This window comes from Aquarana catesbeiana, linkage group LG03 (assembly GCF_042186555.1).
Source record: "Aquarana catesbeiana isolate 2022-GZ linkage group LG03, ASM4218655v1, whole genome shotgun sequence".
Classification (NCBI taxonomy): Eukaryota; Metazoa; Chordata; class Amphibia; order Anura; family Ranidae; genus Aquarana; species Aquarana catesbeiana.
In genome coordinates, this window is record NC_133326.1 from 111,706,441 (window position 1) to 111,719,353 (window position 12,913).

General features: G+C 43.5%; 1 protein-coding gene across 5 annotated transcripts in view; it reads left to right on the forward strand.

The window, feature by feature from the left end:
- The window catches only part of ZNF609 (zinc finger protein 609), a 181,280-nt gene that overhangs the window by 40,710 nt on the left and 127,657 nt on the right, over window positions 1-12,913 (forward strand). For 4 of the 5 annotated variants that reach the window (XM_073618983.1, XM_073618984.1, XM_073618981.1 and 1 more), the window contains one exon: window positions 1,497-1,580. The exons of the other annotated variant lie outside the window; for it this stretch is intronic. The gene's annotated coding sequence lies outside the window, so the exon portion shown is untranslated. The remainder of the gene's footprint in view (window positions 1-1,496; window positions 1,581-12,913) is intronic. 5 annotated transcript variants of the gene reach the window in all.

The window sequence follows — 12,913 nt, forward strand, 5'->3', positions numbered from 1 at the left end:
CAGACCGCAGCCATCTCCTGTGTGGGCATCTGAAGCCAGACTGTATCTCCTCATGTATTCAAGTGCATTCTGGCTACCCAACATGCTCAGTGCAGAAAAGCAGTGTAATAGTTTGCAGGTCATCAGACATATACCAGTATTGCATTGCAAAATCGGAAATGACGCGTGAGGCCGTGGCCGAGAAGGAGGAAGTGAAAAATGAATACAGGAATTATACAGTGATGCAGAAAAAAATGCCAATTTGTTTCTAGTGCACAGATTAGTGAGGGATGCTGAGGAGTAGAAAATGTGGGTGGAACTCCGCTTTAACCACTTTCTGCCCAAGGACATCCATGGACATCCTTGAGTTGAAGTGGTTATACCACCAGCTACGGGGCATCATCCCGGTATCAAAATTTTCAGCCAGCGATTCCCTCTTAAGCAGAAGTGATTTGAGTGGTTGCACAGTTACTCCTGCTGCTGCCTTCCCCAGGCTCTCCCGTTCAGTAGCGGGGTCCTGGAGCAATGTGACTGGCAAAAAAGGCTGCACTAGACAGAGTGAGAGAGATTATTGTCACTTCCAATTTTGTCTCTTTGCCTGGCCGTTAGCTGCCAGGAAAGCAGCCGATCAATCTGTGTCTGATTGGCTGCATTGGAGGCCAGAGGAGATATTTGGGATCTAATAGACCCCAGATCCTTTGTGATGGCGATAAAGTTAATACGAAAAAAAAAAAATTATAGAGACGGTGTAAAAAAAAAGTTTTAGATATAATAATAATAATAATAAAGAAATGTAAAGTGCCCCCTCCCCCCATACTTGTACACAAACGCAAAACGCATAAGTAAATCCCACACACACCTATCTAAACACACATTAGAGGTATCATTGGGAACATCAGAGTAAGAGCAATAATTCTAGCGCCAGACCTCCTGTGTAACTCTAAACTGGTAACCTGTAAAGGCGTTTAAAGTGTCTCCTAAGGAGAACTAAGTATCTTAGTTTGGCGTCATTCCATGGGTGTACGCAATTTTATAGCGTGACATTTTGGGTATTTATTTACCCGGCGTTACATTGTCTTTTATACCGAAAAATTAGGTATTGTGTTTGTGTGCAATAAAATGCATTACAGTGTATTTTTCCCAAAAAGCGTACTACACCCCTCATTTTAAAAAAATATATATAGAATGTTTGGGTGTTATACGTAATTAAATAGCAAAAAAATTGTATTTTCACGTGTATGTGAAAAGTGTCAGAATTGTCCCGTAGGGAAGTGGTTCAGGTAAAAAAAAACCTTCTGCATGCCCCCCCCCCCAACATACATACCCCTTGTACTTGAGCCCGATCCAGTGGTTTGCATGAGAGCAGAGACTCTCTTCACTTTCTCCTTATTGGCTCATAGACAGCAGCGGAAACCATTGGAGTGAAGGTTTTACAAGAATAAATAAAAGATGATTATTGTAAGCACCCTGTCAGTGGTAAATGGTTTACCTCATCTCTCTAACTGATGTATTTGCAGGAGAGCTTGTTCTGATGAAGAACAGATTTACTGGCTGGATCACCAGGTGACAAAGGAAAGAGCCTAAAAAAAATCTAAGAATTGGTAAGCTGCAATATAATTTGTTTGCTTTTGGGTTTAATACCGTGTTAAGCTTACAAAAAGGGGTGGATAATTGGCATCATATAGTATATGGTAAAAAGCGGTGAGGTAAATTCCCAGGTATAAAAGGCATTTGGGTTCCCAGTAATAAGGGAAAGAGCCTTGTAAAGACCTAGTATTAAAGCGGAGTTCCACCCAAAAGTAGAGCTTCCGCTTTAAGTACTTCTTACCCCCTGACATGCCACATTTGGCATGTCATTTTTTGAGGGGGGTACCTAGTTTTGACAGGTACCCAGCTCCCACTTCCGCTCCGAGCCTGCCTAGGCAACTTCTCCTCTCCCCCTAGGTGGCCCCTCCCTCCCTGCAATCTTCTGGGACACATCACAGGTCCCAGAAGATTGCACGGCCATTGACGACAGGCAGCGTGACAACAACCTCCTTCAACAACCCGGCTGTGAAGCCACAAGCTGTCAGTTGGGTGCCCAGTGTGTGGACAGGTGGGGGGAGAGGAGCGAGGCTTTGGGTGCCCGCATCGCTGGACCGTGGGACAGGTGAATGTGTGTTTATTAAAAGTGTAGCTGCTGACTTTTAATAACACAGCATCGGGTAGAACTCTGCTTTAAGATATTTACAATTTTGGATTTAGCATGGTTGATGTAAAGACTTAGATTTCGATTTAGAAGTGATGTACGAGGGCTGTTAAATTGGGTAGGGTGATGATTGGGTTGTTAAGAAATAGTATTATATCACCATTGAATAAACTCAACTCTGCCACAGTCAGAACAGTAATATCTGTGTGCTCTCTTAAGTTGTGTTAAGGCCTCTTTTACAAAGGTGAAAAGCAGAAGGGTTAAAAAATAGCCTTGCCTCTGAAGATGGGAAAAGTTGCAGATACAGTGGGGAGAACAAGTATTTGATACACCGCTGATTTTGCAGGTTTTCATACTTACAAAGCATGTAGAGGTCTGTAATTTTTATCATTAACTGTGAGAGACGGAATCTAAAACAGAACATCACATTGTATGATTTTTAAGTAATTCATTTGCATTTTATTGCATGACATAAGTATTTGATACATCAGAAAAGCAGAGCTTAATATTTGGTATAGAAACCTTTGTTTGCAATTACAGAGATCATATGTTTCCTGTAGTTCTTGACCAGGTTTGCACAAACTGCAGCAGGGATTTTGGCCCACTCCTCCATACAGACCTTGAGGTTTCGGGACTGTCGCTGGACAATACGGACTTTCAGCTCCCTCCAAAGATTTTCTATTGGGTTCAGATCTGGAGACTGGCTAGGCCACTCCAGGGCCTTGAGATGCTTCTTACGGAGCCACTCCTTAGTTGCCCTGGCTGTGAGTTTCGGGTCGTTGTCATGCTGGAAGACACAGCCACGACCTATCTTCAATGCTTTTACTAAGGGAAGGAGGTTGTTGGCCAAGATCTCGCGATACTTGGCCCCATCCATCCTCCCCTCAATACAGTGCAGTCGTCCTGTCGCCTTTGCAGAAAAGCAGCCCCAAAGAATGATGTTTCCACCTCCGTGCTTCATGGTTGGCATGGTGTTCTTGGGGTTTTACTCATCCTCCTTCTTCCTCCATGGAGTTTGTAAGTAGGAAAACCTGCAAAATCGTCAGTGTATCAAATACTTGTTCTCCCCACTGTTTGATGCCAGCGTACACCTAACCAGTTGTACAACTGCAGTACAAAACCACATTTTCCAAGATATACAGTGGAATAAGTAGACCGATATGAATGTATATGTAAAGCGATGTGTAAATTGACGACGCTATATAAGTACCTTAAAATGGTTGTAAACTCTCCCCCACAACTTTGTCCCATGTAAATCAGCATAAAAAACCCTAATGAACACTGCTTGTAGATATCTTCTTACTTGCTTAGTTTTGTTGTAATCCTTTTTGTTCTTTAGAATGACATCACTGAGCATGCCCATATCTCCCCTGATTTACGGCACACTCTGTGTTCTTGTCTGTCTATTATCAGGACTTTCTAAGGCACAACACTGAAATCGCACAAGACTGCATGATCACTCAGAGCTTCCTACTACACCCCATGTGACCATGTCCTGGGCATTGGACAGCATTACTGCAATCTTATCAGCTGAAGCTGATAAGACTGACATAGGCAAACACTAGATAATTGGCACAAGTAAATACTATGAAATAAAACAAGTCAGCTATGAGCAGGGAAGCAGGTAAATACTATGAAATAAAACAAGTCGGCTATGAGCAGGGAAGCAGGGTTGCCATACAAACGTTGGATTTAGAAGGAGGCTTGGTTAACAGTACAGGAAGTGCTCAATGTAAGGGCGGAAATACACTCTACTGTGGACTCAGAAAACAATACTTAAGATGGCGTTGCCTTACCCCTGGAAACAAGTTTTTTAAAGTTTCTTTAAACAGTAAGTAATATGCGATTTGGGCTGGATTACAGTGGTTATAGTTTGATAATTACTTATTATAATGGACTAAATGAAAAGAAGCATCAGAGTGGGAGAGTTTACTTCCTCGTTAAATAATAATAAGAAGTAAGGCTAGGGAAGAGAGTTGAACACTTTTTTGATTTCAAGTGACAGCAGTAGATATGTTATGCTGCTGTGACACTTTGACCTAGAGAGCAGTTCTGTGCATGTTACCACCTGCCTGGTGAAGGGTCATGAATCCCATATGAACTTTACGGTTTTGCCAAGTGTCTTTTTTACCTGCTAGCAAAATAGACCATTTCTTGAAAAAGTCCATTCCATAGCATAGATGTAGCAAAATATACCATTTCTTGAAAAGTCCATTCCATAGCATAGTCCCCCCCCCCCCCCTTTCTCTTCAGGGTGTGTCTGCCTACTCTTTTTTTTTTTTTTTTTTTTTCTTTGCTGGCCCAGCATCTCTGCCCCTCCACACCCTACATAAAATTCATGTAGCTACAGAGGGAGAAGTAAAGGTATTTACTGCAGAGTGTTACTTACAGGAGCTCCAGGCTGTTGTGTAAAAAAATAAAAAACAGTAGCTGCTAATTTTTAATAAACAGCCACTCACCTGTCCCACAATCCAGCGATGGGCTCACCCCAGCCATTCTGTCATCTCATCTTCTGTCTTTGATGCCGACATCTTGACTGTTTGCACTTGACTGTGACAGCTTGCGACGTCACAGCCAGCTGCTTACTGCGCATGCGTGAGTTGTGCTGCACTTTGTGAAAGGTCCCATGGTCCCTGTCATATGTCCCAGGGGAGGGAGGGAGGATAAGAACTTCCTTTTCTGATCACCTAGGTGAACGGAACGGAAGTGGGAGCAGGTACCTGTCAAAATCGGTGCAATTTCTAAAAAAAGGAGAGGGAGACGAGGCATTAAAGCAGAACTTCCCCTTTTGGGTGGAGCTTCGCTTTAAAGAGGTGCTTCAGCCATATTTTGAAAAATTAAAAATAAGCAGCTACAAAAACTGTATCTACTGACTTTTAATAAATAGACATCTGTCCCAAGATCCAGCGCTGTTCTCACCCGGCTGGTTTCTTCAACAGGCTTCGGCCACTGGTGCCTGCATACTAAGTGTGGACAACTGGCTGTGACTGCTTGCCGCTTCACAGCAGGCTGCTCACTGCGCATACATGAGCCACGCTAATTGTGAAGGAGGGGGGCCTCACTTCCACTCGGATTGTCGTGGCGATTTGACCGGAAGTGGGGAAGCGGGTACCTGTCAAAACCAAGTACCTGCACCCCCCAAAAACACAAATGTAAAGGAGGAAGGCGGAGGAGGAGGAAGAGCGGAGCTTCCCCCTATTGGGGAAGTCTCACTTTAAGTGAAAGCCAGTCTGCTGTGGCTGCCGACATCACATCCGAGATGGTAAAGTCTAGCAGCAGTCTTGGGGCTTTTGGATGTCTTTTTTTTACAAGGGAGGCTTTGTACTGGTAAATAATATGCATAAAATAATTTAAATGCACGTAATCTTGTGGGAAGGTTTTTGTTGAAATGAGTGGTCTAGTGACATGGTCCATTTAAGGTTTCCTGCAGGCATAAGTACATATTTGCTTGATCCCACAGTTAAAAACAGTTATGTATACAGTTGTGCTCATAAGTTTTACATACCGTGGCAGAAATTTCTTCGCCATTTTTCAGAGAATATGAATGATAACACAAACTTTTCTTTCACTCATGGTTAGTGTTTAGCTGAAGCCATATATTATCAATCAACTGTGTTTACTCTTTTTAAATCATAATGACAGAAACTAGCCAAATTACCCTGATCAAAAGTTTACATACCCCAGTTCTTAATACCGTGTATTGCCCCCTTTAACTTCAATGACAGCTTGAAGTCTTTTGTTATATTTGTGGATGAGGCTCTTTATCTTCTCAGATGGTAAAGCTGCCCATTCCTCTGGGCAAAAAGCCTCCAGTTTCTGTAAATTCTTGGGCTGTCTTGTATGAACTGCACGTTTTGAGATCTCCCCAGAGTAGCTCAATGATATTGAGGTCAGGAAACTGAGATGGCCTCTCCAGAACCTTCACTTTATTCTGCTGTAGCCATTGAAAGGTCGACTTGGCCTTGACATTCATGTTGGAATGTCCAAGTACGTCCCATGCGCAACTTCCTGGCTGATGAATGCAAATGTTTTTTGATAACGTACTGCATTCATCTTGCCATCAATTTTGAAAGAATTTCCTGTGCCTTTGTAGCTCACACATCCCCAAAACATCAGTGATCCACCTCCGTGTTTCACAGTAGGAATGATGTACCTTTCATCATAGGCCTTGTTGACTCCTCTCCAAATGTAGTGTTTATGGTTGTGGCCAAAAAGCAAAATTTTGGTCTCATCACGCTAAATGACTTTGTGCCAGAAGGTTTGAGGCTTGTCTCTGTGCTGTTTGGCATATTGTAAGCGGGATACTTTGTGACATTTGCATAGTAATGGCTTTTCTTTATCGTTCATCACGGGACACAGAGCACCATAATAATGACTATCTGGGTTATACGCCACCTAGAGGTGATTGGACACTGGCAACCAATAGACAGAAAGTTCCCCCCATATAACCCCTCCCATACAGGAAGTACCTCAGTTTTTTCGCCAGTGTCTTGAAGGTGATGGTCTTGGCTGTTTGAAGCTCTTTAAAACTTAATGATGTCCAGTAAAGGGCATTATGATCGGATCCATTCGGATGGCATGAAGGCTAAAATGGAGGGTACCCGAGCCTCATGGGAAGGAGAGAAGATTCCTTTAGGTTTTGCCTGTAATGCAGCCTTGTGACGCTGGGCCCTGGAAAGCATCTTTTATAACAAAGCTCCACGTGATGGGTGAAGATTGGACTCCTGTTATGTCCAGGGTCCTGCAGCAGGAATGGTAAGTCTGCATTTGTTTGCAGTTTCAATTAAAAAAAAAAAAGAGAGGGAAACTCAGCATGGCCTATTTTTATATAGGCAGGAAGTGGAAGGGTGGCCATGCCATGTGGCAACAGGTTCAGTAAGCCTCTGGAGACATAGCAGCAGCATAAAGATACTAACAAAGTATGAGTACTTACTATAGGAGAACTATGTGAAGACAAGTCATGATTATATGCTGCATATTTCCTGCTTATCCGGGGTGACTGTACAACTGAAAGTTAAAACACCCCTGGATGGTTAGCAGTTGACTTTAAATTGTTGACTGCTCTATAAGCAGGTGCAGCGTAGTATACATGCTTGCAATCTTGTTGCTTAAATGCATGTTTAAATATACACGTTTGGAAAAATGTGAGCATGTATGCATTTTTAAGAAGTTATAACTCCAATATAGTGCACATGTGCTTGGCTAAATCCTGCAGGTCTAGTTGGGCCCAACTTCAGTTAAGCAGGTGCTTGCAAACCTGCTGAAACACATGGTTGCTGGAATGCACGGCTGCACAAGGATGCATGATTGCACAAAGATGCATGTTTTTGTCATGTTATTATACACGGTTATACGTTTGCATAGAGATACATGATCATGGTTGATTAAGCATGCATGGATGCACAAAGATGCATGTTTATTCATGTTTGCATAAATGTACAAGAATTTACATGTTTGCATAAAGATACATGTTCATGGTTGCACAGAATGCGTAATCACACAGAGATGCATGGTTATTAATACTTGCATAAAGATGCATGTTTGGATATGTTTATATAAATGGACATGATTATTCATTATCACATAAAGATACATGGTCACATAAAGCTGCGTGTTTAGACGTGTTTGTATAGATATACATGGTCGCATAGAAATGTTTGATCGCATAAAGATGCTTGATTGCATAAAGATACATGATTATACATGTTTGCTTGGATATACATGGTTATACGTGTTCACATAAGGATACATGGGGGTTGTTTGCGGAGGGCAAATCCACTTTGCACTGCGGGTGCGCTTGGAGGTACAGTCGCTCTGAATCTAAGCGGTAGATCTGAAATGAGGGGAAGCTCTGCTAATTTTATCATACAATCATGTGAAAGTTAAAATGGTGTTTTTTATTTTCCTTGCATGTCCCCCTCGGATCTATGGTGACTTTACTTCCAAGTGCACTTGCGGTACACTTGTGGTGCGGGGTGGATTTGCTTTCGGTGAATAGCCCCCATGGTTGCATAAAGCTGTTTGATCACATAAGGATGCTTGATCGCATAAAAAGGCTTGTTCGCATATAGATGCTGGATCGCAAAAAGATGCTGGATCATATAAAGATACATGGTTGCGTTAAGATGCATGTTTATACATGTCTACATAGAAACGTGTTGCATAAACACGTTTTATAAACGCAAGCTTGCTTATTGCGAGAATGCCTGTTTCCATGGGCACGTGTTGCATGAATGAGTGTATACAGTGCACACGTTCATATTTTGCCCAAATGCATATTTTCATGAACACATGCTTCCATAGAAACATATTGCTTAAACACATGCTGGCATGTTTTCATTTGTACTGCATACATATGTTTATTACATTAAGCTGTATACGTATGTACTTGTTTTCTCCGGGACTATTTACCTATGTACTTATTTACATAGGACTACATGCATATGGGCCTATTTGCCTGGGTTCTTGTTTGCCTGAGGCTACATCCGTATGAGTGTATTGACCCTGTACTGCATACACGAATGGCAAGAGCACTTGTATACCTCCATGTTTGCATGCCTAGGTACTTGCATACCTAAGGGCTTGCATAGAGGTAAACCAACATTGTTTTAGGCCTGCATCCTTGGAGGACTGTTTATTAGGATTCCTGTTAAACAGCTCCAGAAAAGAGGGGCAGCCAGGGAAAGCAGGAGCACCACTCTCAGGTTCAGACATCTGGCAGGTATCCACTAGGGGTGCACCGAATGGGGATTTTGGTGCCGAAACCGGTACCGAAAATGAAAAATACACTAGGCCGAAAACCGATACCGAAAATGACTGTTTTAAAAAAAATATTTTTATACAGGAGATGATCAGAGACCGCAGACATAATACAGGAGATGGTCAGAGACTGTAGATATAATACAGGAGATGGTCAGAGACTGCAGACATGGTACAGGAGATGGTCAGAGACTGCAGACATGGTACAGGAGATGGTCAGAGACTGCAGACATGGTACAGGAGATGGTCAGAGACTGCAGACATGGTACAGGAGATGGTCAGAGACTGCAGACATGGTACAGGAGATGGTCAGAGACTGCAGACATGGTACAATAGAAGGTCAGAGACTGCAGACATGGTACAGGAGATGGTCAGAGACTGCAGACATAATACAGGAGATCGATGCAGCCAGCCTGTGTCCCCCGTTGCAGCCAGCCTGTGTCCCCCGTTGCAGCCAGCCTGTGTCCCCCGTTGCAGCCAGCCTGTGTCCCCCGTTGCAGCCAGCCTGTGTCCCCCGTTGCAGCCAGCCTGTGTCCCCCGTTGCAGCCAGCCTGTGTCCCCCGTTGCAGCCAGCCTGTGTCCCCCAGTGCAGCCAGCCTGTGCAGGGGAAGAGAGAGAAGAGCCGCCGCCTGGTTGATTACAGCGCCGGAAATATCACAGCTTTCATTTCAATAGCTGTGTGTTCCCTGCCGCACCATCACGTACAGCCCCTCCCCCTTGTCTGGGGAACTTTGATAGACAGATCACCCGTCCAATCCTAGGACGGGTGATCTGTCTATTACAGTTCCCCGGACAAGGGGGAGGGGCTGTAGGTGACGGCGCACGGAGGGGAACACACAGCTATTGAAATGAAAGCTGTGATGTTCCCGGCGCTGTAATCAACCAGGCGGCGGCTCTCCTCTACACCCCTGTGATGGGCGGCACCAGGGGTGGGGGGGCAGAGCCTCACCCAGGCCCCGCCCCATTATCTGCTCCATTATCGGCCATTTTTCTCTTTCGTCAAATTGCCGAAAAGGCCATTTTCGGCCGATATGTTTCGGCGGACGAAATATCGGTGCATCCCTAGTATCCTCCACATCCCCCGATGGACAGTGGTTTCGGGTGCATCTGAGCCACTGTGTTTGGCATTGCAGTGTGTCCTGGCGCATTCATTTTTCGTCAGACTGCGGCCACATCACCTTGATCATGCCTGATCTTGGTTGATTGAAGCCTAAGCAGGATCAAGCCTGGTTAGTATACAGATGGTAGACTGCCCGGGGATACCAGATGCTGTAAGCTATTCCCCATCGGGGTGAGGGAAGCATCTGAGGCTGCTGGATTTTTTTGAGAGCATCTCAGGCCAGTAAGACTTAGGGCAGTCTCTGAGGTGGTTTGTTCCACTCAAATAGGAACATGAAGTCTATCTTAAGATCTCAACCCACTGAACATCCTTCTCTTTTCAGAAAGGTAGACAGTTCAGTGATGACCTCTCTGCAAGAGATAGATTTCGGAGTCCATATTTATCTATAAACCCTCATCTTCATGGGGCGGTTTTTCTCCAGGCTCATCAATCATCATTTTTTTGTGAATCTTCCCTTTGGGCTGGCCACAGCTCCGGAGGATTCTCAAAGCATCTAGCCCCAGTGCTGGGCTTACTGAAGACACCTCAATATTCTTTACCTCAATCTTGGCTCAAGAAGCAGTCAATTCCAGGGGTTCCTTCGATATATTTCTACAGGAGGAAGCTGTGTTTAGGTCAAAGCACCTTCTCTACATACAGCCCTACTCCAGGTCTTGGTAGAGGTTCATTCTCTGTCGGGAACTTGAGGATCCAGGCATTGCATTGCCGGAAGGCTCTGTTTCCAGGGTGTTGCAGAGCAAAGATTGATGCTCGATAGTCTTCCTTTTCAGGAATTTGGAAAATAACCACTGATGCCAGTCTCTCTAAGCTGACTTAAGGCTGACTACAGTTCAGTGGACTTGGTCTCCACAGGAGAAAATACAGTCCAATAGCTTGGAATTTTTAGCCAGTATGCCCTGCTCTGGATTATAGGACAAACCTGTTGTAAGTTCAACCTGGAATTGCCTCTGTATGTGTGTGTGTATGTATATGTGTATATATATATATATATATATATATATATATATATATATATATATATATATATATATATATATATATATATATATATATATATATATATATATTCTCTATCAACCACCAGTGCGTCACCAGAGGTAATGCGCCTCAGGGAGGTGAACCACATTCTGTCTGGGACAGTACAAGTGCTGTCTCCGTCACCAGTAGTACATACTCCAGGTATAGGATAGTGGCAAGGGAAACTCTGCAGGGGGATCTACTAGTTTCCAAGTTCTTACAACAATTGGGACAGGTGTGCCTGAGACAAGAGTTCCACTGCCAATGGTGGTACTGGTATAGCACCTTAACCCTTTCATGCCTATTTCAAGCCTATTTCTGACATTATGGTGTTTACACGTTAAAATCCATATTTTTTGCTAGAAAGTTTTATATATATATATATATATATATATATATATATATATATATATATATATATATACATATATATATAATTTTTTAGCAGAGAATCTATAGAATAAAATGGCGATTGTTGCAATATTTTATGACACACGGTATTTGTGCAGCAGTGTTTTAAACGCAACTTTTTGGGAAAAGGGACACTTTTTCATGAATTTAAAAAAAAAAGAAACCGTAAAGTTAGCCCAATTTTTTTGTATAATGTGAAAGATGATGTTACGCCGAGTAAATAGATACCAAACATATCACGCTTTAGAATTGCACGCACTCATGGAATGGCGCCAAACTACGGTACCTAAGAATTTTCCATAGGCGACACTTTACATTTTTTTTTACGGTTACCAGGTTAGAGTTACAGAAGAGGTCTAGTGCTAGAATTATTGCTCTCGCTCTGACGATCGTGGCGATACCTCACATGTGTGATTTGAACACCGTTTACATATGCGGGTGTGACTTCCATATGCGTTTTCTTTGTTTTGCGGGGACGGGGGCGCTTTAAAAAATGTTTTTTATTATTATTTATTTTTATATTATTAAATTGTGTTTAAAAAAAAAAAAAAAAAATTATATGATCACTTTTATTGCTGTCACAAGGAATGTAAACATCCCATCCCTGACAGTAATAGGTGGTGACAGGTACTCTTTATGGAGGGATCGGGGGTCTAAAAGACCCCCCGATCCCTCCTTTGCACTTCAAAGTATTCAGACCACCGTTTTCGGCGATTTTGAATACTGTATACTTTTTTTAAACCGGCGCCATTGGCAGCCGAGTAAACAGGAAGTGGCGTTGTGACGTCGCTTCCGTGTTTACAATCGGGAGACTGGAACAAAGCCATTTCCGGTTTTGTGCCAGTCTGTCCCTAGCCGTTGGAAGAGGCGGATCGATGAGCGGGACTCCTGGTGGGTCGGGAGCCCCGTTCAGAGTGGAGTGGGGGGAGTCCCCTCCCGCTCCTCCGGGATAACAGCCGAGCGGCTTTTGTTCCTGGAAAGCCGCTCGCCTGCTTTACAAAACTGTACTGGGATGATGCCTGCAGCTGCGGGCATCATCCCGGCATAACCCCCGAAAGCGCTCGGCGGGAAGGGGTTAAAGTCTGGTTCTCCCTTATTTGACGCTTTTTCCCCTGTTTCGGATTCTGCCACATCTTTTGGGAAAAATCCGTAAATTGGTAACACTGATATTAGTGTTGGCTGAATTAGGTCAGTGGGGCTTGGTACGCAGACATAGCGGGTCTTGCGGGGGTTACTCCTTTAAGACACTCCCGGTCCAGCGGGACCTGATGGTCTTGAGGCTTGTATCTCAGCTTTGTTAAGCCCCTGGAAGCCAGCTTCAGGGAACTTCAATTACAGGACTTGAAAATATTTTTTTGCCTGGCATGAAGCCAGGAAGTGGCACCCGCAGAAATATGTGGGTGGGACCTTTTCTCTTTTTTTTTTTCTTTTCTTTTTTT